The sequence below is a fragment of the Bolinopsis microptera genome, chromosome 10, assembly GCF_026151205.1.
Source record: "Bolinopsis microptera isolate Bmic1 chromosome 10, MBARI_Bmic_1.0, whole genome shotgun sequence".
Lineage (NCBI taxonomy): Eukaryota > Metazoa > Ctenophora > Tentaculata > Lobata > Bolinopsidae > Bolinopsis > Bolinopsis microptera.
The window spans coordinates 6,616,146-6,630,807 of record NC_087081.1 but is presented as its reverse complement, the minus strand read 5'-3'; the positions used below and the strand labels follow the sequence as shown (position 1 = coordinate 6,630,807).

Sequence of the window (14,662 nt, the reverse complement as noted above, 5' to 3'; positions counted from 1 at the left end):
GTCATTGTGTTCAATATCGGAGAAGGTAGAAGAGGTCACCGATCTTGTGACTATCATATTATAATCTTTATCATGAGAGACTATTTGTGACTGTTTGTGACTATTTGTCTTCTTTAAGATGGACTTCATTCTCCCTTCGAGCTCTCGGCTTTTGGCTCGTAAATTACTACCCTGTCACAGAGCTAAATCTACGTCGCCATTAATTGTTAAAACTAGAAAATCCCTAAAAAAGCGGCGTTTATAACGTTAAACTCATGTTAAAACAGAGAAGCTTGTGAAAATTGACATGGAAATTGGAATGCCCAACCTTGTACAGATCCAGATATTACATGGTCTAATTTTTTGGTCGTACAGCTGCTGTTGTAAAAAAGTAAATACCTATTGATTTAAATTTTCCTTTGATTCAGAAATCAGAATGGTTTTCTTTTCATAAACCTTGTGGAAACTTAACTGCAGTTTGGGATAGAAAACTTAGATAGTGGGTCGAGGAAGATGTTAGTTTTATTGTTATTCATTTAATTGTGCTAAAATTTTTGTTTATGTTAACTTCCAAGTCATAAGGTATCTCGATAAATATGATGAAGTTATTAAGCATGAAGGTCGGAAATCCTGACGAATATCTCTATGAACATTTTTACGAGTAGCTCAACTTTGTTATGTTTTGAATGAATGCACTGGTATGATAAGGGTTTACTGTAAAAACATCACCTTGACAACACCTTGACATCACCTTGACAACACCTTGCCAGTTAATAGTGAGTGACTAGACAGTGACGCTATTTGCAGGTACTTTGTACCCATCTAATTCTAATTCTAAATAATTTGTTAGGAATCAACAATTAGGGCCAATAACAATTTGCAATAGGAGTCATGTCTTCTTTAATTGGGCTTCCTGGAAAAATTGGTTTTTCTTTGAAAAATGGATTTTGTCAGGAACCTACAACCGCTCATATTATGTCAATCGTAAGTTCTAGCGAAGTAGTGAATTGAATTGTATCACTTATCAGTCATAGACTGCCTTTGAAGGTCTAAAGTAAATCGAGAAGCAACGCATTTAATTCTACGTTAATTTTCACGTCTTAATGCAAATGTTCTGCCAATTAGCATTAATTTAGTTGACCTGACGAAGATACCTTAATTCCTCAACCAACTTTGCCATTTATGTCTTGAAGTTGAACCCATTACGCAATTGTCAGTTTTGTCAGCAGTATCCCTCGTATATCCAGGTAAAATTCAACGTTAATTTATAATTTGTTTTAATTTTTGAAATATAAATCAAATATTTTATTCTGATTTGGATCCTGATTCCAAATGAAAAATCACAGGCCAGAAAATTTTATGAACCAAAACCGGTAAAGTGATAATGAACGCCTCAAATATTGGAACTTCTGTATCACCGATTAGCCGAATCCTTTAAAGCTTTAACACAACTTGCTCACAGTTGTATGCAATCTTTTACAACTCTGCATGATCATAACGATTAACTTCACCATGAGATGCCGCAGCGCCTCTTAAACTCTGATAACAAGCTTTATCTTCCAACGACAAAACAGCCGAACAGTAAACACTAATTTTATCACAAAGAAGTATATTATAAAGGAGTAAAAATCCTCCCAAAACGCCGCCACCGTGCCACTGGGCGTTTATCTTAATCATATCAAGCTGTGGTTAATCGGAGGAGTAAACTGAGCGGTTATTTACCCGCCTTAACAATGCCGGCTGTATTTAACGGTTATTCAACCCATGCTGTAACAGTCACGGATGTATGGCGGTTTTGTTCATTTGTTCATTTTATTTGACGTTCTTATTATAGTCGGCTGCTGCTGAGACAAGATAGCATTGGAGACGTTGATAAAACTAAGTAAGTAATAGTAATATAACATATAAGAGTATATAAGCCATAAGGTAATGTTACCACAGTACAACAGTGGCGTAACGAAGGGCCCTGCTGACCCCGCTGTGCAGGGGGGCGCCGTCTTATGGGGGCGCCAAATCTTCGTTTGAATGTGGGACAATTTCGAAATTTAACTAAAGTACTAGCAAAAATGCGCGTTTTACTCTAGATACACACTTTTTTAGAGATTTTACCGGCGTATCCTCTAAAATCACCTAATTTGTTTAATTTTAGGGAGGGGCACCAAAAGGGGAGGGGGCGCCAACAGGGGGGCGCCTTTTCGGCAGGGGGCGCCAACAGGCAACGTTACGCCACTGCAGTACAACAACAAGATACAAGGGCAGGTCTCTCCCGAACGTTGGGATGGCCTGAGGTGCTTATCTCCTTTTCAGTAACCCTAAGCCACTCTGTGCCGAGGCACTATACTAGCTGTAGGGGGGTTAGTCCTACGAGCTAGAGAGTGTGTATCATCAGCCCAAGCTGTACCAAATCACAGCTTTGTAACTGGCCGACTTGCCACAGTAACACAACCATATTATAAGGTAATGTTACCACAGTTACACAACCATATTGTTACCACAGTAACACAACCATATTATAAGGTAATGTTACCACAGTAACACAACCATATTGTTACCACAGTAACACAACCATATTATAAGGTAACTAGAAAGCCCGTGGTAACAGGGACAAAGCTAGTAGTATTCTTTGAAAGAAATTTTTAATCACATCAAAAAATATCCATCCTAACCGAAGATACAGCCGGTTTAAATATAAAACACTTTAAACACAACGTAATTACCACAAAACCGATCAAAATGACGTTAAAACAATCTTTGAACGTGCATGTGTGCATTAAAACACCGTTGCTATGGAACGTTTTGGTTGTTACCTAAATTCCTATTTTTCATCTAATTTGCACGTGGGCGGTCGTACATACAGACATTCTACAGAAATAATTCTCTGAATTATATAAGGTAATGTTACCACAGTAACACAACCATATTGTTACCACAGTAACACAACCATATTATAAGGTACCTAATTGTGGACAGCAACTAAGCAAGTACTGAGAGGAAATGAGGTCTTAGGAGTACTGTTTGGAAACTAATTACTATTTTGATAGAGATTCAGCCAATTTCACTTTTCAGTCTTAATCAATCGATGATTGATCAATCTGCTTTAAACAATTAGGGATAAGAAAGAGTATAATCTCGCTATTTGCTAATAGATTATAAACCGTTACTTAATCTTTTCTATATCACAGTGCTGGCAAGCACGACCGGTGCATTTATTGTGGGTATACTATGTACCCCCTTTACTATTATACCCTCTTTACTATTATACCCCCTTTGGTACACGTTACAAGCATCTTTTGTGCACGCGAAGCGTGCACTCCGGCAGGAGTTTTTCAGGCATTAAGACTCATCGGAAGTCGTTCAGCAGATTTATTTTTAGTTCAAAACATTCTAATTTGATGTCAAAGATGACAGGAATAAAAAATAGTTATGTTGAGATTTTTAAGAAATTTGCATAAAATACTCGCCAGCACTGTTATACGAAATTCGGTAAAAAACCCAAAATCGCCATATTCAGGAGCCTTAAAAACCATGTTAAAATCGAGTTAGAGATCTGAAATTTTTCAGGGCGTCTAGACGTTGACCAAATCGACTGCAAAAAAAGTTTCAGGTTTCAGGAACATCGGGAAGTGGGTTTTCTAGAACCCCTGTTTTACGACAGATTGTCGTGATATCTATATACATACATATATATATTCAGGGATAGACGCTTTGCCAGTCGATTGTAGCCTGTATTTAATTGTCCATAGATTCAAAAGTATAAAAGATACAGCCATTTCCGACCACAGGTCTTGAAAATAATTGTTTACACTTTAGTTTACATTGTATAAACAAATTATTTGACGTCATGAACACCCCTTGATGACGTCATCAAGTTAACCGTTTTTAAAACTTGATTTTTGACAAAGTAATAACTTTTAAAAATGATTTTACACCATTAAAAAGTAATTGTATTCAAAATCTGAGGAAATTTTCACCTTAGATAATTGTTCAAGCATTCTGAAAATCTACCGGAAAGTTTTTCTAGCTTGCTCCTTCATAAAGATATTCGTCATTGAAGTTTGTGCTTTTTTGAAGAATTATTTTATAAAAACGTCAATTTTGCGATTTAGTATTCTCTGGTGTTGGGCCATGCCTTGGGTTGTGGAGCTCAGTTCTGCTTCCTATAGGTATTAATTGTGCATTAGGCTAGTTTTAAAGTTAAAAATCGAAAAGTTGCACACGTGGGGACACGCCCAAATTGATAGAAAATTGCTAAAATCACTGAAAATTGCTGTTTTCGTCATTTTCTGTCAACTTTAGAGTGCCGTTGTGATTACAGTTCTTCTTGAAATACTTTGAAACTTTGCGTGCTTATCAAGCTATATATAATAAAATTACATGCAAAAATTTACGGCGATTCAATATTGGATGCGCACGAAACGTTCGCTCAAAGTTTGCACGTGCGAAAGGTGAGAATTTTGCTCATTCGTGATTTCCAACAAATTCTGCTTTGCCACGACAGTTTAATGTCATTATAAATGAATTTAATGCCAACTTGAATGAGTATTAAGTGGCATATTCAGTCAGTGATCGACCGATATGCTTACCTAAACACAAGGAAATGTTTTTAAAGGAAAAATTTCGAAATTGTTGAAACTTCCTCCTTATTAATGAAGATATCAGTTTAAATTTCGACTTTATAAAGTACCCTGACATTATAATCAAAAAGAGATGATATTTGACCAAAACCCATAATCATGGGTAGAGTGGACCGCTGCCAGTGTCTCTCTTTCCCAAACAAAAGGAAATGATATTAATTTGATTGACCGTTCTCAAATGCAAAATGATACCGAGAATGAAATCGGTCGCTCGCTTTTCCCATTCATTTACAATTGTAATAGATTAAGAAGAACTACCCGAAGGCAGCTGTACTCGGCAATAAAGATTCAATAAACTTCAGCTAATTCAATAAGTAATAACTACCACCCTTACCCCGAAATACTAGGTATCGACCCGAACGCAACCCAAAGAGATTTTTACAGCATCTGATTGATGTACCTAATCAATCGAAACTTATTACAATTCGTAAGCCGTGAATGAATGGGAAAAGCGAGCGACCGATTTCATTCTCGGTATCATTTTGCATTTGAGAACGGTCAATCAAATTAATATCATTTCCTTTTGTTTGGGAAAGAGAGACACTGGCAGCGGTCCACTCTACCCATGATTATGGGTTTTGGTCAAATGACGTACCTGAATTATATGTTTTGAACGAATTACAACACTACAAATGTACCACATTTATAAAATGAATATGTCAGTATTAATATGTAATGGAGTGCTATAATGGGAAATCCAGAAATTTGTAAGCTGGTTTTGGCGGCCGACGGCCATGGCTACATCACAAGCATATCATGTCTCATCGCTTAGGTAATTTTGTAATAAATACTTTTCATACTTTACAAAGTACAGCAATTATAACGTATAAAATGTTAATCGAATAAACTGTTGTCTGATAAAAAGCTGAACAGTGCCCGCAATCACCTTATATGGACATCACGTGAAGTGCCCACAATTACATGGGCCCGTCACAACAAATTAATAAATCTCACATAATGAACAGTAGAAATATTAAGTTAGATTAGTATTCTAATTCACACATTGAATTGATTACTCATACTCAGTTACGTAATTCGAGTTGCTGTGCAGCTATTTCAACACTTGAATTTCTTCGTTTTCCAATCAGATGGTCTGCAGAAATTAATATTATTTCACCATCCCGTTTGATCTTTTGAATTTTAAAACTGTCAATTTCGTTCGCCGATCTATCCAAGTCAGCTCTCGGATTGTCCCTCGACAAGGTTCCTGATAATCCCCCAACGGCAGGCTACACTGCTATCTGCACCAACTCTCTTATAAGCTTATAGACTGCAATTTCCGTGATGCACAATGGCGGCCCTTGCCTTTTGGCTAAAATACCTAAAGTAAGATCTCGTTCGTTAGATTATTGAACTAAAATCGCAGATATAGTGAAATAAGTTTATGATTCGCTTTACTCAATTTACCGTATTGTATGCATACGATTGCTGTACATGTTAAAAAGCGTTTGACTTCTACTGTCAGCTTTTGCCTTTAGAAAGTATACAAATTCAAATTTCAAGTATAGAAACGGTGTTAAGGTTACAGGGTTGCCTACCTACTTACCTACGTCACCTATGTTGAGATCCGTTAAGCTTTATCAGGGCCATCACATTGTGTGACCACCTCACAGAGAGGAGATCTCTCTGTCATTCCTTCAACAAAGCAGCGAGTTTGAGTTCTGAGTAGTATAGCCCCTGATAGGCGGTGTATCGGGAAGAGATAGCATGAACTGGGTGAACTGCGATTTGAAATGCACCCGGTTACCGATGCAATTCAGATGGTAAGACATTGCATTCCACAATTTTTTACCTCTATTATACTTGGCTAATTAACATCTTCTACCATAAAAAATGTTTGAGATGTTAATTAGCCAAACCCGATGTGTAGACTTATTGGACCCTTCTGTTCTAAATGAAGAAAAGAGATAACTTGAAAGACTCATACGTACACAATTGAGAGTCATGACCAAAAATGAAATTGCTCGATAACTTTTGGCATGATTGTCTTAATGCAGTAATGAGTTGCTAATATATACACATAATATCATGAATGAATGAAAAATTTCGGTGATCAGCGATCACCTATTGATGTACGGTCTATAAGTCTTGACTAACGAATGGAGGGAGCATAATTATGTACCTAATAAATTATGTTGTCAAAGCTCAATATATTGCGTGAAAACTTCCTTCTTTATTTTACTTTACAACAGTCTTAGTTAAACAAGAACCGGCTCTTTTCGTCCTTTTTGTGGTAAAAATCTGGTTTCATACTTAACAAAATAGCGGTGCTCAAAGGGCAATATATTCAAGTATTGTGTGGCAACAAGGTGTCAACGACATGGACTCTCCAAGTCAAGACTCAACAAAATTGACTTTGCAAGTCGCCCCTTTATACTTTGCTCCATGCCGTCAAGCAGGAACTTTAAGAAAAACCGCCCTTTTCCTTTCTCAGGATGTGATGTCATGGTATTTTATATCTGCCCACCGTTATATTAAACTTCATTTCCCAGGATGTCAGATCAATAAAGAAGCTTGTAAAAAAGCTCGATCGTGTTTGGTACGCGACAACAAAAAGTCAGTTAGTTATAGTTGGTAGTTAATAGCCAGTATGTAGTCAGTAGGTTATAGTCAGTTAGTAGCCGGTATTTACAGCCCCGTTTTCAGTGCAGAGCTCAGGGAGGTTTAAAAAAATGAATGTCTAATCAGAACCCCCTCCAGTTCAAGTCTACCTCGCGCTGGACACTGTTTTTCTATGATTAACGTACCTGCACCTTGTTGAACACAACTCTTTGATTGCCCCATGTAGCCTATGTCTAGTTAAGTTTCTAGTAAAGCCCCCGCGCTTTTAGACGACCTACTTAAAAACTGTTGTGCCATGATTACTGGCTAGTCTATACCTAGTTGAACATGATTAATGGCCAGTCTATCTCCTTAAACATTGCAGTTTTTCTCTCCTTGTTAATTGTCTCCTTGTAGCTGCTAGTTGTCTGGGGTGGGTTCAGGCATGGTGTCTGATACTTCCCTGCCCCCTTGTAGCTGCTAGTTGTCTGAGGTGGGTTCAGGCATGGTGTCTGATACTTCCCTGGAACTGGATGAGAAGACTCGGATTAACTTGGTGAGAGTTTGTTTATTTCCTTTCTCTGAAATATGTTGATCCTTACTGGATGGCGCTATCAGCCTGTCATTCTGGTAATATGATCCCTGATCAGTTATAACCAGTTTCCCAGTTCAATTACCTCCCTGTGTTGTGTTCTACCCCGTGATTCGGCACTGGATAGAATTACTGGTAGAGACTCAAGTAATTGCTCAATACAAATAATCGTCTCCCCTACTACATATCAACCGTCTCCCCTACTTCCCTTGTGTCTCCTCTACTCAAGTTTAAACTTATCAACTAAGTTTTGCATAAACACAGTAACAGTTCTTAACACTATAACGTTTCGTATCAACTACCATGAGCCCAAATTGGGAAACCTACAATGGAACCACCAACCACGCTCTCCCGGATTTAAACACCAATATCTGGCAGTGTTCTCACCTGTTAACCGGATAACGCCTACCCCTCACCAACCTCTTATACCAGTTAAACAATCTCCAGTATTTAACTTCAGCCAGACCTCTGGTAGAGTAGGGTGATCGACTGATTGGGAAGCCTGTTATAGTGATGTAATTGCGTAGAACTCAAGAAGTATCAATAAAAGGAAAGTGTTCGCCGGGTATCAGTACGTCTTGGTGACAAGGTGTTGGTTAAGTGACTTTTGGGTTTAGTTGTCTTGATCTTCCGGTTCTTGCTTTGGAAAACGTTTTAAATGCCTTAGGTTTATTTGTGCGATAATTCACAAAGAGTCTATCATAGTAAATGTTCTAAAGTAGTAATTTATTAAGTATAACTTGACGCAGCTGCAATAACGAAATTTTAAAATTAAAACCCGTGCCCGTGTATTCAACAAAAGATTACAAGAGGGAATTTGGATTTGCAGCATGGAATTCACATGGGGAAATTTTGCATTTTAATGGTCGGCATAGTTTTGTCAACTCAATTGAAGTATCCGTTTTTTAAAACGAACCTTGGTTTTTAAAATTCAAAATTTTGCTTGTTCAAACATCCAAAATTAAGCGGCTAAACAACTTTGTGTCAAAATCGTCTGCCAAAAATACCCTTAGTCACCGAATGTTCTATCCTTACCAAAATTAAGCACATGACATTTATTTGCAATTCTTCCAGACTCTAAATGTTTACTAAAGTTGACACATGTTGACTTGTGGACATGTGGATACTTCACTTCACTAGTGTTGACATTTCACAGGTCCTATCTTCCTATATCTGCCTCTCAGAAATGCAGGCCGCATTAAACAAGCTCTTTTCTTTTGTAATTCATGCGTTTCACTTGTCATCGGCAATCATTTTTTAAAATTTTCCCGTTGAAAAACTTTTTTTCTCATTGAAATTTGAATGCAAAAGTTGGTCTTCTATTTCATATAACGGAGGTAAGATCACTAAGAGGTTTTGAATTATGTTGAACAGATAGTTCATGCATGAAACAAAATAATTCCACAGAACTCTCGATAGGGATGGTAATAATCGTTCGGAAGAATTTCGATCAGGTGGTATAAGTATAACCATTCAAAACTGAAAATATTTGACAATGTGGATGTAATCCACAACTGTAACTCTAAAACTGTAACCGGTCGAGCAAGATTGTTCAGCTAATAATACTAACTGTAGTGACAAGTAACTATACCAAAGTGTCTAAATTTTTCATTATTTATCAAGTTATTAGTAATAACTTGATAAATAATGAAAATTTTAGACACTTTAGTATTAGTATTTATATTATAATATTTATTTATTAGTATTTATCAAGTTATTAGTAATAACTTGATAAATAATGAAAAATTTAGACACTTTGGTATAGTTACTAGTCACTACAGTTACTAGGATTAGTAATCAATTATTGGTTGATACTCGATAGCCTCACATTCAACACACTGCTGACAGTGGGTCCGCACCGTCATGCTATATGTCTAGTCTAGTTTTCGAGACCACCTTCAGTTTCAGCGAAACCCTCATATATTAAAAGGACTCTTTAGTCGGAGTGTTTTTATAAATTAGACGGCACCCTATAACGGATTTTAAACAAGCTATGGTTTGTAATTCTGTCAAAATTTAGACTCTTTGTGATCGCTAACAAATAAAAAATTACTGCTTTGAAGCTTAATAGATTGGCAATCAGAATCTGTAAACAATCTAGCTATACAGTGATCCCACTCTCAGACATACATCACTACTTTAAAGCAACCTTGATAACTTTATTAATCTCCAAACCCAGCAACAGTCTCTTGTTATATCAATCAAGTCGCTGATAGTATCTCGCTTACATCTCTTATCATCGCCAAAATGAATGTTTCTCGTCACCGTGAGAACTCTTTGCCACGAAGTTTTGGTCTAGATTCGGTAAGTGCAGGTACAAATTATAGTTTTATCACGTTCTAATCCATCCTCTGCGTGTGATTAATAAATCGCGCTTCATCGCAACTTTAAATCCGTAAATAATTATTTCAGGGCAGATTGTTTGCCCACTCTTGGAATACGTTTACTTCGGTGATAATTACTTATAGCAACATGTGCTCGTGTTTGGAACGAGATAAAATATAGATCAGGCATTGTTACTTAGGTATCTGTTGAAAGGATCTGGAAACCATGATAACTCGTGTTTTAGGAAACAAGCTAAAAGAGTTGTGACATTCATACAGTGAATCGTATGGATCATGACTTATGAGTCACCCCAAAATTACATAATGTTTTGGACGATTATACGAAATGTTGTGAAATCATAATATGGTGTAGCATCACACCACGTGGTGTGACGTCATACCACGTGGTGTAGGATCACAGCACGTGGTGTGACGTCATACCACGTGGTGTAGGATCACAGCACGTGGTGTGACGTCATACCACGTGGTGTAGGATCACAGCACGGATACATTCCACACAGTTTATATGATTACATGATTTGCTACCTAATATTGCACTTAGATGAGGCGAAGATCCGCACAGGATTTTCACATACAAGGTGGTAATCACAAAAGGTCGTGTAATCCGGCAAACTACTTACTAGGTGGTAATGACGAGAGATTAAGTTAGGATGATTATGTGATATAGCCCTCCCAACTAATTAAGTGTTCACGTTTAGTCGGAGTGTTTCTATAAATTAGACGGCACCCTATAACGGATTTTAAACAATCCATGGTTTGTGATTCTGTCAAATTTGGTCAGTATGACTATGAGTCGGTGAATTTATTAAATAATGTGTTTGACATTGGTGCCAGGACTGTATGAATCGGTGAGTTTCTTAAATGTTGTTATTTCTTTATTTGACATTGCTGTCATTCGAGCGTGTTATGGTGTGACATGCTCAACTAAATTTACGTTTCTTTATCGTCAGTAATTCAGCTCATCGGAATGAAACACACTTTATCAATAACACCTGGCGACATTGTTGGACGTTTGGATGCCTTCGGTTGATAAATATTGATAAATACTGATAAATATTGATACATATTGATGAGATTTGTTGAATAATCAAATCAACAACCTATGATAAATGATGATTACTGATCAAATTGGTCACCTTAAGAATTTAAACTTTATATTCTCGCCGCAGAATGGAACAGAACCCTTTAAACATATAATTATAAACCATTAAATCTTACGAAATCTGATTGCAACACCAGTCAACGAACTAACATTTATGGATCTTTGTCTGGAAACTATTTGCACCCTATTTTATCCAAACATTCAGTAACCACTATATTTCATATTTTTACAAGTTTAAATTAAGGAGTTCAAGGACAGTGCATCAAAATGAGGGTTTGTCGCATTTTCTTGCAGTTCATCAACAACCTAACTGCTAAATTACTAAAAAACCTAATAAACGTTATATAGAGTCCGTAATTTATTATTTTTGAGTCAATGTTATTTTACAAAGTAGAATATCTAATACCACTTAAACCGATAACTGTTTTTGTAGATATGCCACAGTGCTAGAGTTTCATCGGGGAATGCACACCTCAGCTCCATTAACAAGTTCAGCTTGCAGATAGCACTCAATAACATTTTCAGGAGAGAGTTGATTGGCGAGAATATTTACTTAATTTGCAACGGTTGTTCGGGGCACTTATTTGACTGCTGTCAGTAACTACTAGGTGGGACTTAATAACTAAATTATCGGTGTATGTCCAATTCTTGGGTTCAAAAGAAAAATCCAAACCAGAGCAGCTCCAGCAATTATACATGAACTAATGAACTTACTATTTCATGTGGATTAGCATGCAATTCAGTGGCACCCATCCAGTTTTACCACTGGATGCAACAACAAATCGTGGATTCAGCATTTGGAGTGAGTTTAATGGAATTAATTCCAGTCTTTTAGTGAAAAGATTGAGCCAAAACTGTCATTTATCGGCATTTATAAAATTAAATGACTCGGATTAAGGTGAAAACGTGGTCTTAGGAGGAAAGGGTTTTCACTTTTCAGTTCTGTTACAGAGTTACAGGGTGGTGGTGGTGATCCAGCCCAGTGATATGTAAGGGGTTTATGACTTTAAGAACTGTCATTTAGGGACTTTAGAGACTTTAGAGACTTTAGGGACTTTAGAGACTTTAGGGACTTTAGGGGCTTTAGGGACTTTAGGGGCTTTAGGGACTATAGGGACTTTAGGGACTTTAGGGGCTTTAGGGACTTTAGGGACTTTAGAGACTTTAGGGACTACAGGGTGAGTTGAAAATAGTGTGTGGAAAGTAAAAATCGATAATTTTTTTTATGAAGGAGCAAATTTTGAAAGGTGAATTGCTATCAGTTCATAAACTTTACATATTTCATTCTTGCCTCTCATTTGATTCTAACTCATAATTTGGTTGATTTTTGGCAGTTTTCCAAAAAATCTTAAATTCGTCCTAATGGGGTTCTCAAATCGTGTGCCCTGAAAATCGAGTCTAAAAATCTATATTCTCCTACATTTTTTAAGCAATCACCCTGAAACTTTCAGGATATGTTCTAGGGATCATTTAAAAGAGATGAGCGAGACAAAATTTTGAGATAGGCCTTTTAAAAAATTTTATTCGATTTTGAAAATCGTGGACCTCAAAAAATCATCAAAAAACGAGGTCCAAGATTTTCAAAATCGAATAAAAATTTTTTAAAGGCCTATCTCAAAATTCTGTCTGGCTCATCTCTTCTAAATGATCCTCAGAACATATACTGAAAGTTTCAGGGTGATTGCTCAAAAAATGTAGGAGAAAATAGATTTTTAGACTCGATTTTCAGGGCATGCGATCAAAAATCGCTCGCGCAATACAATTACCATACACACGCTGACCTTTGACCGGCAATAATTTCGGCTAGGAACGATATTTTTCCACGGCATCAAAAGCATCTGATAGATATTACTCCCCTCTATCAGAAACAACTAACTAAAAAGTCGATTTTGAGAAAATTTCCATGAAGACCCCCCCTGTCCCCATAATACAGTCAAGTCGGCCATAGACAATTGTCTTACACGTTATCAATATGTCCTAGCTAATAAAGGACGATGGGTTGAGCAAATTATTAATTATTAAGTATTTTAATTGTATTATTATAAAAAGTATATATTTTCATTACCTAAATATGCAAAAACTAAGTGGAAATTTCATTTGTCAAAAAAATTAGAGCCATTTACTTTCCACACACTATTTTCAACTCACCCTGTATTTAGGGACTTTAGTGCAGCCCCACAGACTCTCGTTAACTGTGTAAAATGGTTGGACTAAGATGAACACTAGCTGCATAAATTGTCTGGAAAGTTTCGGGCAAAGAAAATAGGTTTAAAATTTGTTTACTGCGTGTAAATTGTAGTGTCAGAGGAACATTCTTTACTGAGTTCTGTGAAGCTGGTAGAATCGTGATCCATATTCGAGAGTGAATTATTGAGTCGAGAAATACAAACGAAAGTGCTCAACAGCAACGGATCGAAGGAGCTGTAACTAATAAGTATCTATACACAATGTCGACCCTCAAGATCGTTCGAGTCCTGTATTTCGTCAATAGCATCGTTACCGTGGATGGTGTTGTATGACAACCGTATTAAAACAATTAAGGTGTGGACGTTGAGTTAGTACAATTTAAAATATTTAGTATATTCAATATATTTAGAATACCTCGTACTTCCATCAAAAAAAATTAACAAGTATAACGGGCGAGAAATTTCCCCCAACTTTTCCGTTGCGGAGAAATTGTTATTCGCTTAACAGCTTCTGACGCGTTTTTCAACAATATAGCAAATTCTGACACATTTTTTCATGTTATCCAAGTTACAAATTGCCTGAAACAGTTTCATAAAAATGTTTTATGCCTTGCAGCTTATTTGATATAGAATTTATCGATTAGGAAGCTTTTTTAGAGTTAGGGACGTATTTTTAAGGATCCATACGTATTAGATATTTTGTGTCAGTTGGACTAAACACAAGTTTTTCATTAGGTCGTGGACATGCCGTCCGAGCGTGCTATAAATCACTCTACAGTCGATCTTCGAGATTAAAAAAAAGATCTTCTGACAGTTGAAACCAACATGAATCGATGTATTTTCAGACGCTGATTCCGAATTACTTGAAATGCTCCCGGGGCAAGATATTGGCGAAAAACTGTATCGATCACGTGATATGACCATATAAGGAAGTTGGTATAATTTCACGTTAAGGTTAGGGTTTCAGCATATGCTTTTGTTAAGGATTGGGTAAGGGTTAGGGTTGGGCTCAGATCAGAGGTTAGAGTTTCGAATAGTCATTCAGGGCCACTTAGAGAACGTGTTAAAAAAGTCACGTGACAGTCGAGTGTAGAGTGATTAATCATCATCCCATGTCGATCATGTCATAAGTGGCGAATTTTGTGTTAACAATAAAATTTCTGGCTAGTGCACTCTGTGATGAAGATAGAACCACTGAACGGATCATTTTATACGGAGTACCATTGCCAATAGACCCATTTCAATTGCATATATTAGTTCTACGCCACCAATATATGCATTGC

The 14,662-nt window shown here is 36.8% G+C and overlaps 1 protein-coding gene across 5 annotated transcripts in view; it reads left to right on the top strand.

Moving 5' to 3' along the window:
* The window catches only part of LOC134822051 (potassium channel subfamily K member 4-like), a 120,474-nt gene that overhangs the window by 48,655 nt on the left and 57,157 nt on the right, over positions 1–14,662 (top strand). The gene's annotated exons all lie outside the window — the stretch shown is intronic.